The 27,136-nt window shown below is 37.7% G+C and overlaps 1 long non-coding RNA gene and 1 pseudogene across 3 annotated transcripts in view; one reads left to right on the top strand and one right to left on the bottom strand.

Moving 5' to 3' along the window:
- Positions 1-12,119, bottom strand: part of LOC116660517 — a 93,366-nt gene extending 81,247 nt beyond the window's left edge. For all 3 annotated transcript variants that reach the window (XR_004316091.1, XR_004316092.1, XR_004316093.1), the window contains exons 1-3: positions 11,492-12,119; positions 8,107-10,128; positions 6,713-6,833 (exon numbers count right to left, since the gene is read on the bottom strand). This is a non-coding gene — a long non-coding RNA (uncharacterized LOC116660517). The remainder of the gene's footprint in view (positions 1-6,712; positions 6,834-8,106; positions 10,129-11,491) is intronic.
- Positions 12,120-23,838: 11,719 nt separating this feature from the next.
- On the top strand, positions 23,839-25,358 carry LOC102507263 (annotated as a pseudogene).
- The last annotated feature ends 1,778 nt before the right edge of the window (positions 25,359-27,136 follow it).

Raw genomic sequence — 27,136 nt, forward strand, 5'->3', positions numbered from 1 at the left:
CTTTTGTTTGTTTGTTTTAAAAACTGAGAAAAATTTCCCACACAAGTCAGGCAGCAAAAATAACCATAAACTTTGATCACAAGCCTTCTAAAAACTAATTGCCTCCTCTGTGCACATTATTTTATTTATTTGATCCCTGACTCTTCTGTGTCGAATTCCCCATTTCATTTTCTCAGTACGTTATGTGTAGAGTCTGGACCAACTTTAGTTGTAAAATTTGGTCATTAAATTTCCTTCTTATGTCTGCTCCCTGGCCAAGCAAACCACACTTGTGGCTTGTGGCCTGAGGGTTTCCTCCTCACCCCACACTTCCTCCGCCAGACCCTGCCACCTGGGCAGGGGACAGGATGGAGCAGTGGTGCTCAGCTAAGCCAGACTAAAGCTGGAGGGAAGCTGGGAGGTGATCCTGCTCTAACTCCACTTCTCTTACATCACTGAGGCTCTGCTGAAGTGATAGTCTCCAAATTTATCCGCTTCCTTTATGTGCACCCATGAAAACATTTCTTTCTTAATAAATCTATGATTATTTAAATATGTGAGTTAGGTCACCGTTTGCAAAAATTAAAGCATTGCGAGTCGGCTGTGACTGGGAAACATCAGTGAAAGCAGTACTGTGCTCCAGAGAAAACTGTTTTAATAGCGGAGATCTAGTGCAATGTGTTGCTCTGCTTTTTGCAAGGAGATTCACATGTCCAGGTGCAATTCTTGATGGAGCATACTTAATACCAGGTCATTCTAGAATAACAATGTGTTGAGCAAATAAAACAATAAATGCTATTAAGATTGTGGATTCTTTTGCTGTGATGTCAATTCATGTATTTAATGGATTTACTCTTACTGTTGAGAAACTTCGATTAAGAGGAAAATCTAAATCTAAATCTAAAATCTAAAGCCTTTTAGGTGACATAAGCAATGGTTCATAAGATAATAAAGGGGAGCCTAATAAACATTTATTTGCATGCCACTTACTGTTTTGCTCAACACAACAGCAATTTATGCCTTCAAGTAGTTTGATACAATAGTGAAGAATACCACCATGAAATTAAAAAGTCACTGATGAGCATTTAGCTGAAAGGTCTTGCAGGAATAGCGCTTGCAATACAATGATGAAACACTACCTTCTGAAATATTACAAAGGGAAAAAAAAAGAGTCACTGAATTGCTAGGCAGATTTGCCTCAATAACTCATTTGATAAGAATCACACTTAGAGGCAGATTTTTAAAATTTCTCATTGCACAGAGAAAGTTTATAGTTGGTATATGAGAAATTGTGGGTAAAGGCTTTGGCGAGGCTTTGTGTGCGTATAAGAGGCACCAGAGTACCTGGGTGTCTGATTTGTGGTTTGACTGGCGTGGTAGTCACAGGACGCTCACAAGACTTCTCCATCCCCTACTTTAGAGGAGTAAGGCTGAGAATGAAGAGTAAGCAGAATGATGAGGAAATCCAATCAGTTATGTAAGAAAGATAGGGGAAAGGGTTGGTTGGAGCCTGAACAGCCAGTGTAGACTGTAAAGTAACCTGGAGCAGACAAGTCATTGGTTAGGATAATAGAACAGAAAGATAGCAGGAGAGCTTGGAGCCTTGTGTGTTTGTGGAGCTGTTACATCATATCTAGACTGTCTTGCTACTGGATTTCTTGTATATGAGAGAGTATCTTGTAAGCCGTTGTTTGCGGGCTTTTCTGTGCTATACAACTCAATCTGGTCTGAACCAATACATTCAAAGCTTAATTTAGAACGTATCAGCATGGTAATACGTGCTCTGGCAATACACCAGATAGCCAGCTTCTGTCCTCATGAAATGTTCTATATAACAGGAAACAGACAATTTAATAAATGATAATGAGAAAATGTGAAAAGTGTCATAATAAGGGACTTCTCTAGAATTCTGTGTACATACAGCAGGAGTGTAAAACACAAGGATGAGCCAAGGTCTCCTGGAGGAAAACATGATGGGTTTATAAGCTGCAGTGTTTAAAAACCAAGAGAATACAGCCTTAACACTTAATATTTAATGCTGATATTTACAAATGAGGACAATGTTCATGATCAACTGCATGTAAGAAAAGCAGTTTTTCCTGTTCCCTGTGATGAATCTGTGTTGTTCTGTCCATCTCCGTTCCACACTGCTCTAGACTCTTCTTTTACCTGTAGTTTATACTTACAAATACACATCATCATGAATCAGAATGTGGATCAGTGCCCTTAGAAGGGAGTCTTTAGAGAAATGCTCTAAATGAAACTGCTGAGCTACAATCTTGTAGACCAGAGCAACTGTGACATGCCTTCTAGATGGGGATCCTGCTAAGGTGCCCTGAAGTCAATCTTCCTGAACAAATATGGATAAAAGTGCTTCTCAAATACAAGACTCCTTCATGACTTATGTGTATGATTTAGCTTAGAGCCAGGACTGATCAAAAACTCCCTTCAAGGAAGGGTAAATATGCGTCCAGAAAATCCCCTTAAGAAAGTACACCGATAGGAAAAAAAGTTGTTAAGAAGTCTTTTCGGAACAAAGTACAAAACTATATTCAGTGTCTTGTAGTGACCTATAATGAAAAGGAATATGGGAACGAATATATGTCTGTATCTGTGTGACTGAACTATTATGCTGTACACTAGAAATTGACAGAGCATTGTAGACTGACAATGCTTCGGTTAAAAAAAATTGACCATTAAATATTTTTCAAAAGCAAAAAAAAAATTGTAGTTTGAAATAAAAAAATAAAACTAAATCTTGATATATGGTCAACATATACAACAGTGAAGTTAGATTCAAATTATATAATTTTTATAGTTTCTGGATTTCCATTCCTCAAGAAATGTGACATTATGTTAAATAAAGTGCCAGAAAAGCTTGTGAATAACTTAAAGAAAATGATAACTTAGTATATAACTAACAAAAGTAAAGAAAAATACCCAAAAAAAAGAATAAAGTACAATATCCCTAAACTTATTTTAGAAACAACATTCTATCTATTTGAGCTCTTTGAGATGATCTAGTCCTGGTTTCAGAACCATGTGCAATGGTGTAAAAGTACCATTTCTTAATGGGCTGTCTGATGTTTTAGGTTGTACATATAACGAATCATTTTATTGTTGTCCTATAATTATACAATTAATTGAGGAAAAAAATTCCTCTGTATGTGAACCATTAGGAGGCATTGTTAGTCTACGGAAACAGCCTGCTCCCCTTCAGAGAAGCGTCGGACAGCAGGAGCCCTGAGTAGTGAACTGTGCCCAACATTCACTGAGATACTAAGACAGAGGATGAGTTATTTTTCCTGCGTACAGTTTTAATTTTACATTTGAAGAGAATAGAAACAATCAGGTGGCACATGTTACCTCAGTATAGAAGACAGAATTCCAGGTCCCTGAAATCAAGGGCTGTCCATCAGAACGAAGACATTGGGTGATCTGATGAATAATTTAAGACTGATTTGTTAACTGTGCAGCAGTGAAGGTAGCCATGCAGGGAGACACATTGTCAATTGCCAGCAATTTACTACGTTTTTGAAAACCACGGGCAGCAATTTACAGAAAAGATTAGGCCAGTTACTGTACACGTGTGACATTTTCTTGATTTAAGATGTCAATCTGGAAAGCTGTTCACTGACAACTGGCATTTGGGATGAGGTTATAAAGTTTATGAAGAACTGCTTTTACCTGAGAATGTCTATATTTCTGCCCTGTGAGACCCCTGAACGCACACCTCCTGCTGGGATTAAATGTGCATATGCAAATGAGCACTGTCTAGAAGGGCGATGCACCTGCTCTGGGACCATTAAGTACCTTTGCATCACTCAGTGCTCTAATGCACTTGCCCGTGAGAAAGCATGGTGATGGGCTTTGTTTCTTAGAGCTGATATTATTTCAAAGAAAATACTATAAATATATTGTATTTAATCCTAAACCATCTCCATAGATATAATTACTTTAATCCTATACCAAAATTCTTATTTTTCAATTGCTTTTCAAAAAAAATATGGTATGAACAAACTAGAAAATTACCCTTGGATACCACAGTAATAGTTGCTGAAGGTAAGACCCACTGATGAACGATAAAGTCAATGAGAAAAACTTCGAGGAGAAAAAGGTTACCCTCAAAGTATCTATCTGCAAACATTTACTAATTACTGTGTGAGTTTTAACCTATGCCCACAATTTTTTTTTACACATTCCTCTCTCCTCCAGGTGAAACTTAATATTCCTTCCTTTCAGTATGGACTGGATTTAGTGACATGCTTCCAAAGAACGGAGCATGGAAAGGAGGAAATGGTAACTCTACTGTGGAGAAACCCTGTCAGACAGACCCTTAACCAAATGACCTAGGTTAGCCTCACCAAGAACAAAGCATGCTGGTGTCATGTATCACATGATATGATGTGATGAGTGGGGCACTTTCACCTCTGTGACATCCTTCCCCCAAATCCATAATCCTAGTCTAATTGTGAGGAAACAACAGAAAAACCCAAATGAAGGATACTCTACAAAATACCCAGTGTTCTTCAAAAGCCTCTATGCCAAGCTCATAAAAATCAAGTAAAGACTAAAAAACTGTCAGAGATTGGAGATGCAACTAAGTTAACTAAATAAAACTTAGTATCTAAAGTTGGATCCTGGAACAACAGAGGAAATTAAAACAGGTATTAGTGGGAAAATGAGTGAAATAAAAATAAAGTCTCTAGCTTGGTTAATAGAGTTTTACCAATATTAATACTTTAGTTTTGATAAATGTACCATCATTATGAAACTTGTTAACATTAGTAGAAGCTGAGTGAAAGTAGGTAAGAATCCTCTGTACAGTCTTTGAGTCTCTAGATGTAAAACTATTTCAATGCAAACAGCGAAAAAAAAATTTAAAAGGAAGAAAGTGGTCAACGGACACTATGGGTTGCATTGTGTTCCCCCAAAGGCGTGTTGACATCCTAACCCCTAGGACCTCAGAATGGGACCTTATAGGAAACAGGATTCTTACAGATGTCATTAATGAAGATGAGGTCATCCTGAAGTAGAGTGGGACCTTAATTTAATATGACTGATGTCCTTTTAAGAAAACACACACACACACACACACACACACACACACACACACACGAAAAGAGGAAGCCGAGATTGGAGCGCTGCATGCAGTTTCAAGCCAAGGAGCATGAGGACTACTGGCCTCCACCAGAAGCTAGGAAGTTCCAAGGAAGTTTCTCGTCACTGGTTTCAGAGGAAGCATAGTTCTGCAGACACTTTGATTTTGGACTTTCCAGCCTCCAGAATTCTGAGACTGTTTTCTGTTGTGTTAAGCCACCCAGTTTGTGGTACTTTGTTACTTTGGGAAGCTAATACAGTTGAAAACCAGAGTAGACGTCTCACCACATTATTTATTAGTGTAAGCTATTTTGATCTGTTTCTTGCTAGTATTAAAGTTTTCCTTGAATTTTAAAGAAACTACTTTGCCAGTTAAAACTGTAAACTATAAGATGTCCTGAAGGATGATGGCTACTCAAAGAGCATTTATGGGACAAAGATTCCATAATTCAAATGCAATTGGGGGGTACAACCTGTGTTTGATCATTTCTCCGTGCTTTAGAATAAATTAAATTTAGTGTATATTTCTAAATTTATTCTTAGTGTTCATATGAATTCATTAAATTTTCAATATTTACCAGGATGTTTAAACCTTGTAAACCAGGGTTCTTATTATAATTCCTACACTGAAATTGCATATGCTAATTGTCATTATTTAAAATATAAGTTGAAGTTTTGTTTTCCATATGAGAGTCAACAGGTCCTTCTTGTTTAGCAATAAAATATAGCTGAACATTGATACTTACAGCTTTTTCTGTCTTATACAGGTTACCATTCAACTCTGATAATTTGTTTCAATCTTTCTTTCCCTCTAATTTTTTCCTCAAAAAAGAAAAGAATAAAGACTATTTGAAAAATTACTTTTTTTAATCTTTGATCTCTATTTTTAAGAGTTAAATGTAAAGTGGTAGATTTGATGGTAGAAGTTAAACACCAAAGGGGTTTGTGAATAAAAACTATTGTTTGACAATTATCCTGACTCTACTCGGATGTTTTTGTTTGTGATTGCAGAAAGACACAATTATTTGTTTAAAACAAATCATTAGAGCTGACATTACACCATACAAGATGAATTATACATTCAGATAAGTGGACAGACAAGATGCATCTGAAAGGGCTGGGGATTTTGGGTCTACTTTTTAAACACTATTTTGAAGACTGACAGATTCAGCTCTAAACTGTCTCAGCTGTCATTTTTACTTTGCCATGTGAGGCTTATCGTGACAGAACTCAGACTTTACGTTACTGGCATACTCCTTCACTAGGTAAGAAGTCACCATGATTTTGGAATGGCAATTGGCAATTTCGTTATACCAAACATCCACAGTGATAGCTAACAAAGTTTATATTTCCATTCCCTTAAGGCTTTTTAGACCCTAAAAATAATAAATATATTCAAAATTATTATTAATTGAAAAGCATTTAAAATTCTATATTCATACTTGACTTTGGAGACCAATTGGTTAAATCCTGTGCTTTTATTGTTTTTTCTTTTCCCTGAAAACTTAGATTAGCCATAATGTAAAAAAGGGAGTAATTTCAGAGGGGAAATGTTGGCCTGTTTAGAGATAGCCTGAGCCTCTGCCATACCTAATTTCTTAACCTTCCAAATCTGACTCAAGCATCATTTTACCTGTGTTTGCCTGTGTTGTCGACACTGATGATGCTCTCGTGAATGTTGGCTCACTGCCTCTGACCAGCTCAGCTGCTAGGCTTCTGCAGGCAGATTCAGTGTCCTATTTGTCTTTCCATTCCTAGGACATATCAAGTAGTTAGTGCAGAGAAGGCATCTAATAAAGTCACAGTCACATCTTAAAACTATATGTCAAATGCATAACATGGTTATGTAATCATGGATGCGAAAGCACAGCACGCTGAAAAGACAAGCACCAGAACACACTGGAAAGGCTGCTTAGAGTTCACGCCCAGGGGACTGAGCTTCCTCATTAGATGGACTTTTCTCAGACAGCATACCTTTTATCTTAAAAACAAGCCATCATACACATTTTAAAATGTACATTTGTTTACAAGTCTTTCCATTTTATATATATCTATGTTTGCCCATGCGTGTGTAAGTTTAATATATTATTAGCATTTTTTTCTAATGAAGTTCTTTTTACTGATGAACTCTTAGGAAATAGTAATGCCCCCCTAAAATGCATTGTGAAATGCTGAGCCAGGGCTGAAAATGACACCAGGCTTTCTTCTGAGTACATGAAGATGAATTTTACAGTGCTTTATTCTTTTCAGTTCTGTAAGTTTGAAAATATATTCTGTTAGATTGAAACAGAGTTTGAAGAGCAAAGCATGCACTAGTACAACTTTGGAGCAAAATTCTTAATTAGGAGATAGGATTTAAATGGTCCTGAAGGAGTACGAAAGAGAGTAAATTCACACCCTTATTGGAACAGAAATTCTACTCAAATTTAATTAAAATGTATTCCTGTCATTTTTTTCCTACCAGAGGGGAAATGTTCCATTTCTGTCTATTCTGCAGGGGGAGGCCAAGGACCTGAGACGGAACAGCTCTCGGCTACAGGAGTGGAGCAGGGCAGCTCCTGGAGGATTCTCAGCAGGTGTGTGTGGAGGCTGCAAAGTGTAGGTCACAGCCTGGCTCCAGAGTCCGCCTCTTCTAATTTCAGATTCTCATTTTGCCACCTGATAGCTGGGTGACTGAGCAAGTTACCTGACTTCCCTGAGCTTCAGTTCTGCTTCTGTAAAAATTAGTTGAAACCTCACAGAATTGCTGTGGGTGTTATTTAAAGGATAACGTTTATTACATAGTGAATCTTTGTTGTATTTATTTTACCATGTTTGAGAAATTAGAAATAAAATCCTCCCTGAGGATATACATTCCTACTCTTCTTATTCTCCATTTGATAGTCTCTTTGATTATTTCTTCTTTGTTTCTGCCACCAATTTCATTTCTCATAGAAATGAACTCCCTAATCAACTCTAGATCTGTTTTAGAAACTTCACATTTTTGGATGGGGGTTCCAAGTATAAAAAAAAAAAAGTTAAATTTACATCTGTAGTGCTGACTTTTCTCTGGAGTTCCATATTTCTTGCAGTGGGAAAAATAGCAATGCTTGAATTTCTTGTCATTAATGAAAACTTGGTGGACACCTGCATCATCTCTAGCTTTGCTGTTTTCCATCTGCCCTCTGCCTTTGGACAACTGGAATCAGCTGTGAGTTCTTTGGGACCAGGAACCCTGTTGCTTTCATCTCCATCCGTATGACCTGAGCACAGTGCAGGACAGGTGGTCAGTAAATAGTTGGCAAGTAAGTGAGTGAATGAATGAAGAATGGAGAGTTTTCCTGATTGAAAAGGGTAATAACAATGGAAAAAGAAGGAACATAAAAGTTAGAATAAAAGATATCACTAATCATTTTCCTCTTTAGCTAAAAAAATAATTGTTTGGGGCTGGGCAATTGTGATTGGAAATGCCAACTTTTCAATTCTATTAATAACGAACTAATCCCCAGTGCCCGCTACTCAGTCTGTGACATAGCTACCCCTCAAATATTTCATGTTGGTGGGTCATCATGAGGGTTTCCTGAGACAACCTCAAGAAATAAAAATATAGGATTTACCTACTTCAAAAATTCCAAATACCCAATAAGTTTGCATCTAAAGGGACACAAGAATACACATGCTCACTCACTGACACAAACACAAACACACACATGCAACCACACACTTATCCTTCCCATTATGATGCTGTCCCTCCCTGCCAACCACAATAAGAGTAAATACCTCTCTGCTCTAAAACAATGAAATATGCAGTAGTAAAAATCAGCTTTTAAAATATAAATCTCTCAGAAATTTTCAAGTCATATCCTTAGTGGGTTCTAAGAAAACAAAAAAACTCAGCCTAACTATAAAGTGCTCTAAGACCAAGTTTAAGTATGTGTAATTTGAGCACATGTAAATTAAATGTTTGTCAATATTCTATGTAAATTGGGTATATGTAAATTTAAGGTTAATATGGATACATGTAAATTGTAGCTACCTCTGTGACAGCATTTCAGTTGTGTCCTTCAGTAACTTTAATGACATAGATTGAATCCTTAATCTCTTCTAGAACCTTTCCCACTTACTAGATTGCCCTTATAAAAGTGTAATCAAACAAGTGCTAGAGAAATAATTTATACACTTTTCAGTGCATTGATTCTCAAAATAAGAGGAAATGATGCCATGGCTTAAATTCTGCTACCAAGGACTGAATGAGAGAACTAAGTATATTCAACTAATCTTAAATTCATACAGTTATAAAAATAATCATCATCATTGGTAAATTACACAACTTAGCACATCTCTGCTGCATCAGAGTAACTGAAACATGACACTACACTCTCTCACTTTAATTTTTTTCAGAAAATTTGATTTATCCAAAGGGAAGTATATTCTTCATGTGTCATAAAACAGTGTAGAATTTCCTGTTTCACACACACATCAATAGAAATCAAGTTCCTTTTTAAAATAAAATAAATCTCTATATTTTCTTGGAAAAGTATCATTTAAAGTTTACTGTTCTAGAGGAGAATATTTTGATAACAAAAATTCATAGCAGACAAACCAGACATAAAACTGGTATTTTCCTCTTTCTTGATCAGGAGTGTTTGAGGAGCACTCCTGAAACTGATCAAAAGCTCCTAGCAATTGTGACATTTTGGGGTGGGAGTTTCTTTTTCTTTTCTTGTATTGAAGTGTAGATGACATACAAAATCATATTAGTTTCAGGTATACAACGTAGTGATTCAACATTTATATACATTATGAACGGATCATATCTTAAGTCTAGTAACCATCTGTCACAATACAAAGTTATTACAATATTATTGATGCTGTAGGCTAGGCTGTGCATTGCATACCCCTGACAATTTATTTTATAACTGGAAGTTTGTACCAAATGACAGAGATGATTGGCTAAAATAACATCCTCTTTAAATGAAAAAATAATTTTTTTGCCATGTCTTTTTCTGCTTTGTGTTTTTGCAGGATCTTGGTTGAGACTTCATATTCCTCTTTAAACTCACAGGATACCTATGGTAAACAATAAGATGTATAGGTTTAAAGTCAAAATTCATTTGAGTGTGTTTTCTGATTTCTTAACTGCACCTGAAAGATTAAATTCTTTTCTGAAAGGAAAAGGGAACGCGTTTGCAAAAACTAATTTCCTCTGGGAAAAGTGGGGTTTTCAGAACAATTTTAATGTTTTTTTTATTTTTCTTTGGTTTATAACTTGTGACTTAATTTTTATTCACACTTTATATTCCTATTTGCATGACAATGAGATGCTCTGTCATTTTTAAACACCTCTTTATCATCTGAATTGCTGAAGGAAGAACACTAAGAGGTAAAACAGAGTGAGGATTTTTAAATCTCATGTTGGATCAACTTCCCTAATCCTCCAACATTCAGCACTAATTAGCGGTGGCAGACAACCATCTTCCTTGTGGAAGGTTTGGAATGCACATTTTATCACAATTTTCAGATTTTCATGGCAGCTCAATAATACCAACTCATATTTTTTTTTTAATGGGATCACTTCTGTAATGGAAGTCTGGGCCTTCAATGATAAGAATTATCATCCGAAATTTCTCCTAACAGAATCAACATTTGCGTGGCTGACCTGTGTTCCAAACACTCTCCTCTCACTTCTGATCCAGCAGCTTAGTCTAAGGCACTGCCAAGCATTGGCTGAACCAAGATTATTTTGCAAAAGAGTGATAAAGACTTCCGGTAAAGTCAGGGAAACTTCCCTTCCAAAAATCACAGGACAAAAATAAAGCTCCAAAACCAACTTTTTTTCCTTTTCAGTGAGTCTATTTGCAAAATATTCCTGAGGATGTTTTGAGGAGGTTGGTTCTGTGGGATAATGAGGAGGAAGCTGGTTCATAAAAAGCCCTTGTTCCTCGGTTTTAATTATGCTGGTAGAAGATGGCGATGTCCTAGATGCGAGGCCTCCGCCAAGCACTGTCCACATGTTACCTTCCTGGGTTATTTCACATAGCACACAGAGAAAGGGAGATTTATTAGCCTTTTTTTTTTTTTTTTTTTTTTTTTTTTTAAGAGAATGAAACTGAGTTACAGGTTCTTAATTTAAGAGAGTCAGGTCAAATACAAAACCTCAACATTTAGAATCTCTTTACCTTACTCAACAGTGGACAGTGGAGGGAAACCTTCAAACTTTGGCAGGACAAATATTTCCTACTTAGAGTATATACCGGGGCAAAGCATGCATTAAGCAAGGGTACAATAAGGACGTTTTCAAACAAGAAAGGTCTCAAAAAAAAAAAAAACAAAAAAAACCAAAAAAAATACCTAACAAAAACAGTAACATTTCTTAAGACGCTGTGGCTAACAAAAGAGTAAAGTGAAAATGGAAAGGGCAAAGGAAACTTACAAGTTACAGGGAACGGGAGATGACAAATGGTAAGAAGCGCTTTCTCCACTCCTCTTGAATCCATACTGGCCTGTAACTTTCTTGGGACAATGAAACAGCAGCAAAAGTGACATAAACAGAAGCGTAAAAGCGCTTGCGTTTTAGACTTCCTCATTACTGCTCCTGAGACCTATCTGCACTGCGTGGAAAAGCTTGAGCTTGCCCGAGGAATGATGAAAAAAACCACATGGCCCGGTCACGCCCCCGGTGAACATGCCCAGCGGATTAACCCCAGTAACGGAGGTCCCTTGCTGGATACCATTGGGACCGAGGATTGAGTGCAACCGAGACACGCAAAAAAAAAAAAAAAAAAAAAAAAAAAAAATCCCTGGGCTGATCCCGGTCTAAACTGCTGATCCACAAAAATTAGAAGTCAAATAAATGGTGATTGTTTTAAGCAACTGACTTTTGGGGTCGTTTTTATGCTGTGAGACATACTGATGATGAAATTGGAAGCTACATGTGGGCGGTTAAAATATGTGGCTTTGGCTTTGAGACTAGGCAGAAGCTGGAGAAACAATGAAGAAGCTGGCTGCAAATTCGGAAAAGTTTGCAAATTTGTAAAAACTTGAGTTATATGTAGGAGAACAACAACGGACAAAATAAACACCTGCAGCAACTTGGAAGAGAGGAAGTACAGAATGAATTTGCATTTCTTTTATGATACATGTGGGAAGAGGGAGCTGAGTTAAAGAAAGACTTGTATAGTTTTAAAGCAGAATTTAGAGGAAATTTAAAAGCCTCAGGACTGAACGAGTTAGAAAATAAAACTTTTTCACATTCCACCTCTCCGTGCAGTAAAATTCTTAATGGTAAAGATCAAATCAAGAGTATGGCTATAAAAAAAATTGTTAAGATCTATAAAAGATTTAGGGTAGTGTCTAGAAACACCTTTCAACGAGGTAAAAAGGTTTCTAACAAACTTAAAGACATATTTTAAGGGTTTTATCCAAGCAAAAGAGCCTCCGGTTCCACTTAAAGGGGCTGAGATTGTTCAAACTGCAGGAGGGCCTCTAGACTCACAAAATAGGTTTGGAACTCTGCCTGCATTAGTTCTTCCTCTCTGTCACATTTCTCCCTGTGTCAGATGACGATGACTCAAGAGAAGATGCTAGTCTATGAGGAAGCTGAGCTGGGGACACACTGAGTTGGGTCTCAGTGGCGTTTATTTAGGTAGTTCACAGACACTTGTGAGTCCTGTTAAATTACTGTGTTGTCCCAGATGGAAGTAACTTCCAGTGCTTTTCCCCTTGTGCCTGACGTGTTCTGATCCCACATCACCTTACTCTTTCTCCTTCAAACGCCCTCTCCCTGACCCTGCACCCATAATGGCATTCTCTATCCTCTTCTCTTGCTTTATTTTTCATCATCAAACCTGTCTCTCATAAAGTACGTCGCTTGTTTTCTGCTTGACTTTTTCCCCCCAACTTAGAGCTTCAGCTCTCAGAGGTCAAGGTCTTTGTCTTGTTCATCAGTGTATCTCCAGTGTTTAAGACTGAGCTAGCCCTGTGTAAATACTAGTGGAATGAATGAAATAATACCCTTAAAGATTTTTAGTAGTGTCCATTTTAATATTATTAAAATAAAAATCCATATTGAAAGATGCAATAGGACAGAGAAATTATATTTTGAAACTTAGATATTAACAAGTTTCATGAATTGCAGGAGAAGAATTTGAGATCAGAGCAGTCTTTTTACTTTCTACTCAGTCTTGTTTCTATTACAACACTCAAACTGTCTTCCTCAATGATATGTTAAATAAAAATGTGTTTATTTGGGAATCCATACATTTGCGTCATAGTCTGCGATAAGACGGCTGAATCAAAAATTAGACTCTTTACTAAGTCAACATCTTATCACACTAAATGTTGATATACACGGTGCAATTTATTTAAAAATAAACTTGGGAAAAGAAAGGGAGAGAATGGTAACTTTCAGTTTATTTTTAATTTTTAAATTACAGATATATAGATGAATATATCCATATTATTATCACCTGTTTTACAGTGAATCAATAACCACTTTCCTTTAATGTGCATATAAATGTAGTTAACATTTTTGTAGAACTATTACATAAAAGTAAAAAGTTAGAGAAAATGCTATAACTGAGTCTTACTTTGATTCTCTACCTGCCTAAAATTTTAGACTATGCTTGTCAACGATGATAAAGAAAAAGACAAAGTGAAGAGGTGACACTTCTTTTTTAACCTTAATTTCTAACTAACCCTGCCAAGATCATAACAGAATCTAAACCAATTTTAATATAGCTATAGCTTTTTCCAAACTTTAGATTTTTTTCTATTTTAGAGAAACGAGTTTTGTTGTAGAAATGTGTGCGAAGTATCTAATCATGCTGGTTTGTACACACACAACAAAGGATAAGGGGAAAAGATACACATTGCAAAGCTATATCAAGGGGCTGAGTGACTTGAGGTTTTATAAATATATTTTTTTTCCCCTAGCTCCTTCTGTTTGGCTAGTTGAATGACTGTCATTTTGTATCTATTCCTTGGAGGCACTGACATGGTGAGGGTGCATTGTGAGGATGGAACTGTCAGAACCCACTGAGTATTTAGATATTGCACTAGTGAATTACATTCACAAAGGGCGGCTTATAGGAAAGTGGGATTGCTCTTCTATTACTATTCTTTTGAGTGTTAAGGAAATGGGCTGGTAGTTACAGAACAATGATGCATTTTCCCTTTCCTCCGGCTACCATCTCTTTTGTGTTGCTTAGCTACAATTGCGCAAACCTTAAGGCTTTTGTCCGCAGGCATTTAGCCCAAGGATGAACTTCTCTTCTTCAGCTAGCTTTAAATAATCCAAGAAAGCAAGGCAAGGCACTCGGAAAACAGGTTCCTCATGCCAGATTCTATAGACGAGAACAAGAAACCACATTGTTCATTAGAAACCTAAAGGACAAAGACTTGAAATAAATATGCTACATTGTTTTTCTTGCTCAGTGTGGTATCTCCAATAAAAGCATTTTTCATGAGCTAACTGACTTTACCTGCTATCCCCTCCTTAAAGGTGAATTTGAGAAGTCAGCTCTTTTCTCTTAGGAAGGCTGCTTTTTATTATTTGCATGGTACTTAAATGGGCCGATCTCCTTAAGTGGCAGAATGTAGCTTGGGGACTTGCAGTTTTAAGCTTTTTCCTCCCACAATGTTTCAAAGAGCCACACAGCATGATCAGAAGTATTATCACTAAGTAACTCCTCCCCCAAATTGTCATACCAGAGTAATAGCATGTTACCCTTGAGAAGTGTATTTCTGGAAACATTTTAATTTTCTGAGCTGCTTAAAATAACAGAACAAAATGGCAATAATGATGCTGTTTGCTCCTTTAGTATTCTGGCTATCTGAGGACCTAAGAATAACTTTGGATCCCTGATCTACAGATATTGCGGTTGCCAGTTATGCCGTTTGGTCTGGATAGAGTCTCTAATAGTACCCCAATTTCTTTAGGGAGTGTAAATCCAGGTGTCACTTCTCAATAAAGATGCACCAGCCAGAGACATTTCTTCCCCTGCGTGTTGCTTTTATCTCACCATATGGTCCATATCTCCTGGGAACTGGCAACTTGACTGAGCGAGGTGATGGAGAAGGGATGCTGGGGGTATTTCAGTCCCCCTGAAGTGGGGGGGGGGCGGGGTTCCTGCCCAGGCTGTTCATGTTTAGAGATGGTCGTTGTGCAACCTGTGTCTGGTTGTACGCATGTCTGTGGCCCTTTGTTTCTCCCTTTGCCTTTTTTCTGCTTCCAAACCTGCTATGCTAGGTTTGTATCGATTCTGTGAGACTCTGCCCAGAGGATAGCACACACCCACACCCCTAATCCTTTCTTGCAAACAAATGCCTTTTGCTCCAGTTAGAACTAGTTTCTGTTGTTTGTGACAAAGAATTCTAACTGATACTGATGCCAAGAGTCTAAATTTTATAGAAAAGAAGATAACCAAAATCCTAGGGGGGATGTACTTGACCCAGTCCTCAAAAGTTGAACGTTCATGGTTAAGTTTGTGAATCATGAAAATGTGGTAAGACCAGTGATACAGGGTAAAAAAGTTCATGTAATGTCTTAGGATATAGTTATGTTTTCGTTGACACTTTACCTTCATATGAGACGTCTTAGTGTGCTGCCTTCATTTTCGAAGATTTGATATGTTAAACCTTCATTCTCAAAGATTTGATAGATAGAAAGTGTTCAACCAAATTTGCATAACACCAAATGCCATTAGGCTTCCTCCCATCTTACTTTACCTGATGAGTTGGACTTTTTGAGTTTTAGTTTTTCTTTTTTCCTTCCTCTTTTTTTTTTTTTTTTTTTTTGAGAGCTCATTTGTACTTTTAAGAAATCTATTTATGCCCGGGAACATTCTGTTATTTCCTTCAGCTGCTCTTCACAGTGATTTAACATTAAACTGTATAAAACTGAAATTTTAGTGCCAAGATTGTGTTGATTTGGTGGTACAGACGAGTCAGCATTTGTGATATTAGAAGATTGTTCAGACTGTTAGAATCTTTTCCAAAAATATTGTTTACAGTGAAATTATAACACTAAAAATGGATGTGGGCTTAGAAAGTTCTATTCACCTCTGAGTGATTTTATTAAAATATTGGAGAAAATAAATATCTATTCATAAGAAGGCACCATTAAGTGCAGTATACATGTTTTTGTATTAGCATGATTTCAAAGCTCATTTCAGAACAAGGAATATTACTAGGTAAAAAATAGGATATTTCAAAATAACAAAAGGAAAAATTTATCAAGAGCACATAGTTCTAAATATGTACGCCACCAACAGCAGACCTTCAAAATATGTAAAATAAAAACTGTCAGAAATCAAGGAAAGAGACAAATCCACAATTTTACTTGGAGATTCCAACACTACTGTCTCCATAACTATAGAAGAAGTCAAGAAGAAATCAGTGAGGAAAAAGAAGACCAGAACAATAAGATTAAAAAATGTCACCCACCCTAATTGACTTTATAGAACACTGCACCCAAAATCTTTCTTTTCACATTCATATAGACAATTCGCTGAGAGACTCAGTAAGTTTAAGAAGCTAGAAAGCATACAAAGCAAAAAGAAACTAGAAATTAGTCACAGAAGGGTATTTGAAAAATCCCAAATATTTGGAAATTATACAGTATCCTTCTAAATAGTTCATAAATCAAAGAAGAAATCAGAAGACAAATAAGGAAATTTTTTTAATCAATGAAAATGAAAACACAATATACTACAATTTGTGAAAAGTTGGTAAAGCAGTGCTTGAAGGAATTGATAGTGTTAAATGCCTATATGGGAGTAGAAGAAATATCTCAAGTCAATGATTCACTTTAAAAAGCTAGAGGGAAAAAGAAGCAAATTGTACCTAACATTAACAGAAGGAAGGAAGTCATGCAGGTAAACGGGACAACATTTGTTCAGTAAAACATAAGGATGTACCATTTTGCTGTAACTTTTACTGTGACTGTTTGTTAGTTTATATAACAGTGTTACCTGTTGTCTTGGGCTAATTTTCCTTCACGTCATTCTTTAGTGTCTTAAATTATTTCATCAATGAAATAAAATTAAAAACACTTGCTGGATAGTTGTGGTCATTACCATGTAAGGGAGAGCTCTGTAAACTGAAAAGCACAATCAAATGTGAAATTACTTTTTTTTTTTTTTGGCTATCTGTAACAATAGCCAAATAGTCACAGCTATTAGTTGAAATTCTTTGCATTATAAATATTCAGAATTCTGTATTCTTTTTAAATATCAATCAATATTTCCACATCAACTGCTTTTCCTCTTGGGTGGTTGTCTTTCACTCAATAGACATTTGCTATGAAAGATGGTGCAGGGAATTAAATTCAAAAAATAAAGTCATCGAACTCAAACCTTCTTGTGAAGTCTATCGGGTAACAGCCACAGACAACCCAAGGACGACCCATCACAGAGTGAGGAATGCTGTGACCAGGAAGCACAAAGAAGGAAAGTCCCGTATACATCCCTTCCTCTGGACCTTTTTCAGCAGATGTCAGAGCCACTCTCCTTCTCCCAGAGGCTGGGATAATGCAGGTGTTGAAATGAATTCACAACATGGATGAAGGCAATTAGGTCTTCAGCGAAGGTCATTCGGTGCCGGGTCATTCTGTCTGAGATTCCGCAGAAGGCTGTGAGCCTCAACACTGACTAATGTGGAAAAGCCTCCTGACATCTTAAGAAAAGTGCTCAAATGAGCACATTTTGTGGCTAATGCATTTTCTGTGTCTCACGGGTCTCCAGTGCAGAGTCAATGACACTAATGGTAGCTTTCATCCCCTCTTGCATTCAACACCACGTGTTGCTGTGACAGGTGGCACCCCAAGCACGTCTTGTTTTCCCTGTAGTTACATTCAGACGTACATCTGGGCCTTGCTATTTTGCGTTTGTTTTTAAATTAGAGAGCAGACAATTTGCTTGACGTTTTTCCTCCTTTTGCCTTCAATAATAGCTTTATTTGCGTTAAAGTACCCACACACAAAAAGTACTTTTTCCTGCTGATCAGTGGAAATTATACTCTGAGGAGGATTCCTTTGTAACAGGGGAGTAGCTAAGATAGCCAAGTGGGGACAGAAATAAAGACCTTACATTTACTGATTGCCTCTTTCATGCCAGCCTCAGTATCTTCACACAGGAAATTTACTGTCTGGGCCCTTTGGTTCTTAATCCTCTGCCTACTAGTCTTCTGGACTGGGTTCCTCAAACCTGCTGTAGAGATTCTCCCCAGCGTGTCCCCTAGCTGAATGCCTGAGCTGCCCTGATAGCTACACTGGGTTTTGATTTCCCTGACTCAGTGAATGCCAGCCTCCTCCTGTTCCATCACATTCTTGACTGTGGTCCCTCAATGGCTGACCTGGTCTATCCAAGCTATAAATTTGCAAATAAAATTACACGATCTCATGCCTTTGAGCTGATTTTTATCAACAATGCCACCAGTGATTAAGTGAACAGGAGATCTATATTTCAAGTAGAAAAGATAGGAAAGAGTTCAAATATTTGTTAATGTCATAGGTCACATCCCATGGGAACAAGACTTTGAGGCAGAGATTTGCTGCAGGAAGTTGATTGGGAAATGCTTTCAGAATCCACACTCCTGAAGGACTAAGGAAGCAGAATTGATCAGACAGAATGTGTTCCTTTTTTTTGTTGCTGTTGCCATAACAAACTGCCTTTAAAATATATATGTTTTTGCTTTTAAAGTATAATATATAACATATAAATTACCTACCTAGGATCTGGGAAGTAATTGTTGCTCAGTAAATTGCAGTTATCATGTTAGGATTTACTGCAGTATAATCCCAGTTGTTGACTTCGCTCTTCCACTAAATAACTGTAACTTACAGAACAAGATATTATACTATTTGTCATTTTATATTTAGTCCCAGAACAGTACCTGCATGTAGCAACCTATTTAATGCTTGTTGATTGGCTAGTTGATTGTTTGGGTGGCTAACTGAATAAATGGATGGATTTCCACTCCTAATTCTTTACTTAGGCTTCCTCTTAAAAGCCTTCTATGCTATCTTCTCAATAGGACTTTTCTAAACTTATCTGCCCAATACAAGTTCTCCACTCCAGCCGGACTCATTTCCTCCAATCCAAAAATACTGTCATTCAGTCTCACGCCACACCTGATTTCATGTCTTCCCTCGCCATCCAAACCCAACCCAGGTATCAAGATCCAGACTGAGTCCCACCTTCCCATGAAGACGTCCCATCTCACTATTCTTACCAGGGGGTTTTCAGTTTGGAATTCTCATCTTCCTACACATCTGTAACCCTCATTTTGCACTTTGATGTAATAACTTGTGCTGTTGTTTGTGTTTCATCTTGTTCATCGTAATGAGATCAGATGTGTCTAAGCTCTTTTAAGACAGGAAGTGTATCTCACATCCTCTTTCATCCATTCTGAGTGTTCCCCCCACATTTCAACAACTCTGAAGTCAGAATGTATTTTACAAGCAATGCTGTAGCTTTGGACTGCAGAGTGTTCTTGTACAGAGGACCTGAGTTCGCTTCTGTCAGAAACTACCCATCTGAAACGACTTTAGAGTAGAATCAGTAGTGCATATTCAGACTACAAAGATGAGTGAGCCCCAGCTTCACACGTTCAAGGAAGCCTTGTTCTCCTCCCTTGCCCAGGGCAGAGACGGAGGCAATTTCCCTTGCCCTTTTCTGCTTGTCAGGCTTATTTCTCGTTCACTTTTATACCAAGTTTACAATAACCCTTGTCTCAACTCAATGCGGGGTCTTCTACTGCTCTTGGCACTCTCTTCCCTAACTGAAAATGAAATAATAATCCTCGTGACAAATGGTGGCACCTTAGAGTCAATTTAATATCATAATACTTTCTGTGCCCCAAGTGCTTGATGTAGTATTATTAGAAGATTAACATGTATATGCTAAATGGAATTGAAGTCACCCTGGAAGCTTTTTTCCTTCTTACTTCACAACCTACCTCTTGGTCTAATCCGTTTCCTTTTACTTACCTGACAACCTGGACATTAGGCAACAAGCCAGCCTTAGTGGAGAGCAGTATGTCTTACTTCTGCAGCCTCTGAAATCAGGCTGCTGGGTTTGTATGTTGGCCTGTTTAGCTTCCTAGCTCTCAGACCTGAGACATAGAGCTTAACCTCTTTAAACCTTAATTTCCTCATTGGCAAAATGGGGGCTACTGTAGTATTGCTGAGGGATGATGTGAGCATTAATGTAGAATTAATATAGAAAATCATGTAAAGTGTTTGACCTAGTTCCAGGGTCAATGCAATGCTGGCTGACTCCGTGTTAGTATATTCCTAGTCAAGTCATACATAAACGTCTTTCACGGATACCAGCAAAAATAATAATACATATTTAGATCTTACTATTTCTCAGCCAATCATCTGTGCCTCAGTTTCTGCTTCTGGGAGTGGGAATAATAACAGTACTGATCTTCTAGGGCTGCTATGAAGATGAAGTGAGATAATACATTGAAAATACATGGCATGAGCTGTTGGTACTTCCATCATTACCTAATTTCATCCCCTTCACAGAGCTTTAAAATTGGTGCTGTTGCCACTGTGGAAAACAGTACACAGTTTCCTTAAAAACTAAAAATGGAGCTACCATATGATCCAGCAATCCCACTTCTGGGCATATACCCAGAGAAAACTCTAATTCAAAATGATACATGCACCCCTATGTTCATAGCAGCACTATTTACAATACCCAAGATATGGAAGCAACCTAAATGCCCATCAGCAGATAAATGGATAAAGAAGATATAGGTAGGTAGGTAGATAGATAGATAGATAGGTAGATAGACAGATAGATATTATATAAAATATATACATACATGCAGTGGAATACTACTCATCCATAAAAAGGAATGGAAGAATGCCATTTATAGCAATATGGATGGACCTAGAGATTATCATACTAAGTGAAGTAAGTCAGGAAGAGAATGATAAATATTATATGATACCACTTACATGTGGAATCTAAAAAAAAATGATACAAATGAGCTTATTTGTGAAACAGAAACAGACTCACACACATAGAAAACAAGTTACCAAAGGGGAAAGAAGGTAGGGGAGGGATCAATTAGGAGTTTGGAAACTATGCAATATCGTCTAGCAAACCATAATGGAAAAAATATGAAAAAGAATATATATATGTATAACTGAATCACTTTGCTGTACACCAGAAACTAACACAACATTGTAAATCAACTGTAGGTCAATTTAAAAAAATGGTGCTATTGTTACCCCCAGTTATGGACCAGAGCTGGACTGAATTGTTCGAGTGCACACGGTTAGTACTATCTGAGCCGGGGTTGCAGCCCAGGCCTGCCTGGCATGAGAATGTGAAGCACCGTCATTTCCACCTGCCAGTGGAAAGTAACTGTGAAATGCGCCTTGCCCTTTAAGCCATTTCTGCTCAGCACAGATTCTGAGTGAACTCTTTATCAAACATGAATGTAAAAAGTCTTTGAAAGTGATGTGGAGTCATCTTTTAGCCTGGAAACGGGTGAGGTTAGAAATATGGTTGTAGTTTAAACTGAGAACATATGGCTATGATTTAAATGTGAATTTAGCAAGTCAAAGAAAATGAGCAAGCAATAAAGGGAAAATTTGGAGTAGAAACTTCTGTATTTCCCGAACTTTTATAACAAATACCCAGAAGTCTCTTCACTTTGTCATCTCTAAAGCCATGTCAATTGTGTGCCATGTCAATTGTCTGCATTTCTCCATTTAAAGTGCCTTTTTATATTTTGAGAGTCATGGTAAAAAGTCTAGCAGCCCCTTTTTCAGTAAATGGTGCTTTTTTCGCATGATTAAATGGCTCCTTTATCTGCCTAGTACCTTCTAACCAGACCAGGGAAGAATAATTGCCTAGAAATTTCCTGTCCATCATGTATTATCTTTTAGAATAACGAAGCAAACATTAATAATTACCCTGTTAGAATTTATCAGGCAGTAGGAGGCATTAGTAGATAATTATCAAGTTCTCATCTCCTGAAATTCAGCATCTCTACAAAACCTTTAAAAATGCCCATGTTTTATAATAATTAATCTTGAAAAAAGCTATATTTTCCTACAGATATATTGATATTTATATTTGAAGAATTAATGGCTTTGATTTTACATACTCTTTTCCATATAATTATTTAGGAACCTCTAAATATAAGAATGCTGGCTCACAGATAATTTGGGAATCTTATTTATCAAAGTTATGGTTAAACATCAAATAAGGTTGTTTTTGTGCATGAAGGCAGTAATCATTATTTCCTAAAACTGCAGTTTCACTCAATTATGAATTCATTTGACACATTTTGTCTGAGCAGTTAGGATGTGCTAGGCAGTGGGACACAGCAATGAAAAAGACAGACAAGATCTCTACTCAAATGATATCTATAATCCGGTGGTGGGACACAGCCCTTCAACAAAACAATCAGAGAAAATACGAGCTAAAGGCAAACGTTCTGCGGAGTTAGAACAGGGAGGGGCCAGGAGGCAGCGACCGCGTATTACACCTTTACTGACTGACTGTTAGTAACTATCGATGAGGAACTAAAAAAAGTAAACCATAAATTTTGTCCATTAAAAGCTTATACTCTATAAGTTTACTGTACATAGACAAAAACAATTTATGGGTGTGAAAAATCACATGAGAAAGTTGTGGATAAAGTTTAAAGAAGCAGGAGGGGGTATAACTCAGTGGTGGAGTTCATGCTTAGCATGCACGAGGTCCTGTTCAGTCCCCAGTACCTCCACTGAAATAGCGAACTAAATAAATAAACCTAATTACCTCTCCCCTTCAAACAAGCAAACAAACAAATAAAGTTCAGAGAAGCCAAATGTAAGAGAAATTTCTTCCAAAAATGAGGACAAGGAGATGAGGCTTTATGGGAATAAAATAACATTTTTTGTGAATCTTGAAGTATGAATAGGATTCTATAGGTAGATAATTATGAAAGGATGAGAAGAGAGTCAACAAATCAATGAGTGTGAGCCAAGGGACAGAGGAGAAGTGTTGAGAAGCGCAAGCGGTCTTGCTGGGTGGAGTGTAGGAAGTGGCTGAGATTAGTGGGGGTGGTGGACCCGCAGAGAAAGACATTTTGAAATTGTGTTTGCATTGTTCCCCGGGACTGGATTGTCAGGATAAATTTCCTCTCTCAGATTCAAATATCTCAAGGTTCAAATTGAATGATGGATTCAGTACACTCAACAAATTTTATTTAAGTGTCTAATCTTGAATTGGCATTTTTCTAAATGCCTGAAATGTCTCTTATTTTCTTCCTTTATGATTTACCTGTGATATTGCTATTACACTCACAACCTTATAATAGACCAGGTGTCAGTAAACTTTTACTAAAGGGTGAGATATATCTTTAAATATTTTAGACTTTCAGGTCATATACTCTCTGTCACAATTACTCAACTCTGTCCTGGTAGCATGAAAGAAGTGATAAGCAATACACAGACAAATAAGTATCCCCATGTTCCAATAAAACTTTATTCATAAAAGTCGGCAGTTGGACAGCCAGTCTCTGAAACAGACTGGAAGCCTATGAAGGTAGAATCCATGTTTGCTCACTCTCAGTGCAATGATTTTATGTGGTGGATACATTACAAATATTTGTAAATTCAATAAAAGTTACATCATACATCACATCATCTTTTAAAAAATTTTTGGCAGGTCATCTTACATCGACTGCTTGAGTCACGCTGTAAGAAGCAGCAACCTCTCCTCTTCCTCTCCACCATCTCCTCGGCAGCCACAAAACAGCAACCTGTGCATGAGTGCATCTCCATCCACGTTGGCCAGGCTGGTGTCCAGATCGGCAATGCCTGCTGGGAGCTCTACTGCCTGGAACATGGCATCCAGCCCGATGGCTAGATGCCAGGTGACAAGACCATTGGGGGAGGAGATGACCCCTTCAACACCTTCTTCAGTGAGACAGGTGCTAGCAAGCATGTGCCAAGGGCAGTGTTCGTAGACCAGGAATCCACAGCCATTGATGAAGTTCGCACTGGCACCTACTGCCAGCTCTTCCACCCTGAGCAGCTCATCACAGGCAAAGAAGATGCTGCCAGTAACTATGCCTATGGTCACTACACCATTGGCAAGGAGATCATTGACCTCATCTTGGACTGAATTCAGAAACTGGCTGACCAGTGCACAGGTCTTCAGGGCTTCTTGGTTTTCCACAGCTTCAGTGGGGGAACTGGCTCTGGGTTGACCCACCTGCTGATGGAACATCTCTCTGTCGATTATGGCAAGAAGGCCAAGCTGGAGTTCTCCATTTACTCAGCCCCCAGGTTTCCACAGCTGTAGTTGAGCCCTACAGATCCATCCTCACAACCCACACCACCCTGGAGCACTCTGATTGTGCCTTCCTGGTAGACAACGAGGCCATCTATGACATCTGTCGTAGAAACCTCGATATTGAGCACCCAACCTACACAAACCTGAATAGGCTGATAGGTCAAATTGTATCCTCCATCACTGCTTCCCTGAGGTTTGATGGAGCCCTGCATGTTGATCTGACAGAATTCCAAATCAACCTGGTATTCTATCCTCGCATCCACTTCCCTCTGGCCACATATGCCCCTGTCATCTCTGCTGAGAAAGCCTACTATGAACAGCTTTCTGTAGCAGAGATCACCAACGCTTGCTTTGAGCCAGCCAACCAGATGCTGAAATGTGACCCTCACCATGGTAAGTACGTGGCTTGCTGCCTGTTGTACCGTGGTGACGTGGTCCCCCAAAGATGTCAGTGCTGCCATTGCCACCATCAAGAGCAAGCGTACCATCCAGTTTGTGGACTGGTGCCCCCCTGGCTTCAAAGTTGGCATTAATTGCCAGCCTCCCACCGTGGTACCTGTGGAGACCTGGCCAAAGCACAGCAGGCTGTGTGCATGCTGAGCAATACCACAGCCACTGCTGAGGCCTGCGTGCGCCTGGACCACGGGTCTGACTGATGTACGCCAAGCGTGCCTTTGTTCACTGGTATGTGGGCGAGGGCACGGGGGAAGGAGAGATTTCTGAGGCCCGTGAGGACATGGCTGCACTTGAGAAGGATTATGAGGAGGCGGGTGTAGGTTCTGTTGAAAGAGAGGGAGAGGAAGAAGGAGAGGAACACTCAAGTTAAAATGCCACAGAGGTGCTGCTTTTACAGGGAAGCTTGTTCTGTTCTAAACATTGAAAAGTTGTGCTCTGATCAGTCAGTCTGTATGTAGCAGTGTATACGCTCATGTACAATTACTGACCTGTGCTGTAAAACACAACGCTTTGTTACAGGCCCGAGCTATCCATTTCTCTGTTGGATTGAATAAAGTATTCCCTGTCTTAAAGAAAAATAAATTAATAGATAAAAAACTTTTAGTAGTGTCTTCTAAAGTCTTTCCACTTATGCGTAATGACCAATCACCAGATAGTTGATCAAATTAGCGCACTGTTGATCCATCTCATTTATTAAAATCATGTAAGTAATTGGGCTAAATATTTTATAGCCCCATCACTTCTGACATGTCAACAATAATTATTAGTGTAACTGCAAGATAATCCAACTATTTGTTCAAAGATCATATAATTAGTTGACTCAAATAATATATGATTTTCTTTGTTTTCCTATTCATTCAGACATGAGAAATTTGGAAAATAATTAAGAGTTTTTATTATTGTATCATCCTAATATACAAATATTTGCTTAACCTATGTTTAATAAATGGGTCAAAATTCTGCTTAATAATACTGGTAAAAGATGTGAAACTGGGGCCTGGACCTACATTAAAATCAAAAAAAGAATAATATAGAGAGTTTTGGTAGATGTCAGAAGAATCTGGCCAATTTTTTATGTAACTATTAATAATTCCAATAACATACATTTGGGAGGAAACTCCTGATACTGTATGCATAGGAAACATATCTGATGATAAAAATCCAAAGAATGGAAAATGCTAGCATGCAATTCCAAGCAACATTTTTGTTTATTATTGTTATAATTACTAAGTAGCTATACATACTAGCTAATCATCTTTTAGAAAATGCAATTCATATTTTAGAGTCCATCTAAGGGAAAATCCTGGCTCTATGACATACTGATTTCATCACTGTGAGTAAATCACTCAGCTTTACCTCACCTCAGTTTCCTCATCTGTGAAGTGGGTATAATAATAGTATCTACTGCATAGGTTTCTTTTAAGGATTAAATGAGTAAATTACATGAAGTATTTAAGAGAGAATCTGGCATGTAGGCAGGATTATATAAGAAACTAGTATTATTTTCTCATCAATTACCTTATTTTATTGGGGGTAATAATGATTTTCTAGCCAAAACATTCCTTTCTGACATTTAACAAAACATTATTTTCTGTCATATATGACAAAATGAAATGTTCAGTTGTCATACTGAACATTCTTCCATTCAACCAACATTTAAGATCCTGTATTGGAGGAGGTAAAGGAGAAATCACTGGAATAAAAACACCACATCCTCAGTTCCTTAGAGATGAATGTCAGCACAATTAATAGTTAGAAACCAAATGTTGCTTCGTTTTTAATTTGATGTGATTAATAAGAAGAAATTATCTCCTGCAGGTAGAATATAAAAGGAAACTGGAAAGAGCATTTCATCTTGACATAGAGTTGGCTTTGGACTCTTAAGAAGCAGATTGCACAGAATTTATCCACACCTACGTTCAGCAGAGAGCCTGGAGGAGAAGCTGCCCGGTGGCTTCTGGGCCAGCGTGATGCTCGAACTGCATCTTGATGGACCCAACTGAACACCAAATAAATAAAACATGGGAGCTGAAAGGGACATTAAATGCCAACCAGCCCAATCTCTATAGCTGATATTTAGAACAGTTAACGTAAAGGGCAAGTAATCTGTACAATGTATTATGCGCTACATTTCTTGTTGTCCCAATTTAAAATTATTGTTATCACAAGAGTGCTCAAATTTACGGCATTTCAAAGTTCTATACGCAAGTAGGAAGAATGTTCTATAGACATTAAGAGACATTTTAAAATTAGAACTTTAAAATATCCTCTACTTAGCCACATTTTAAAATGGAATTTTAAAATTTTTACGT

Source organism: Camelus ferus, chromosome 29, assembly GCF_009834535.1.
Source record: "Camelus ferus isolate YT-003-E chromosome 29, BCGSAC_Cfer_1.0, whole genome shotgun sequence".
NCBI lineage: Eukaryota > Metazoa > Chordata > Mammalia > Artiodactyla > Camelidae > Camelus > Camelus ferus.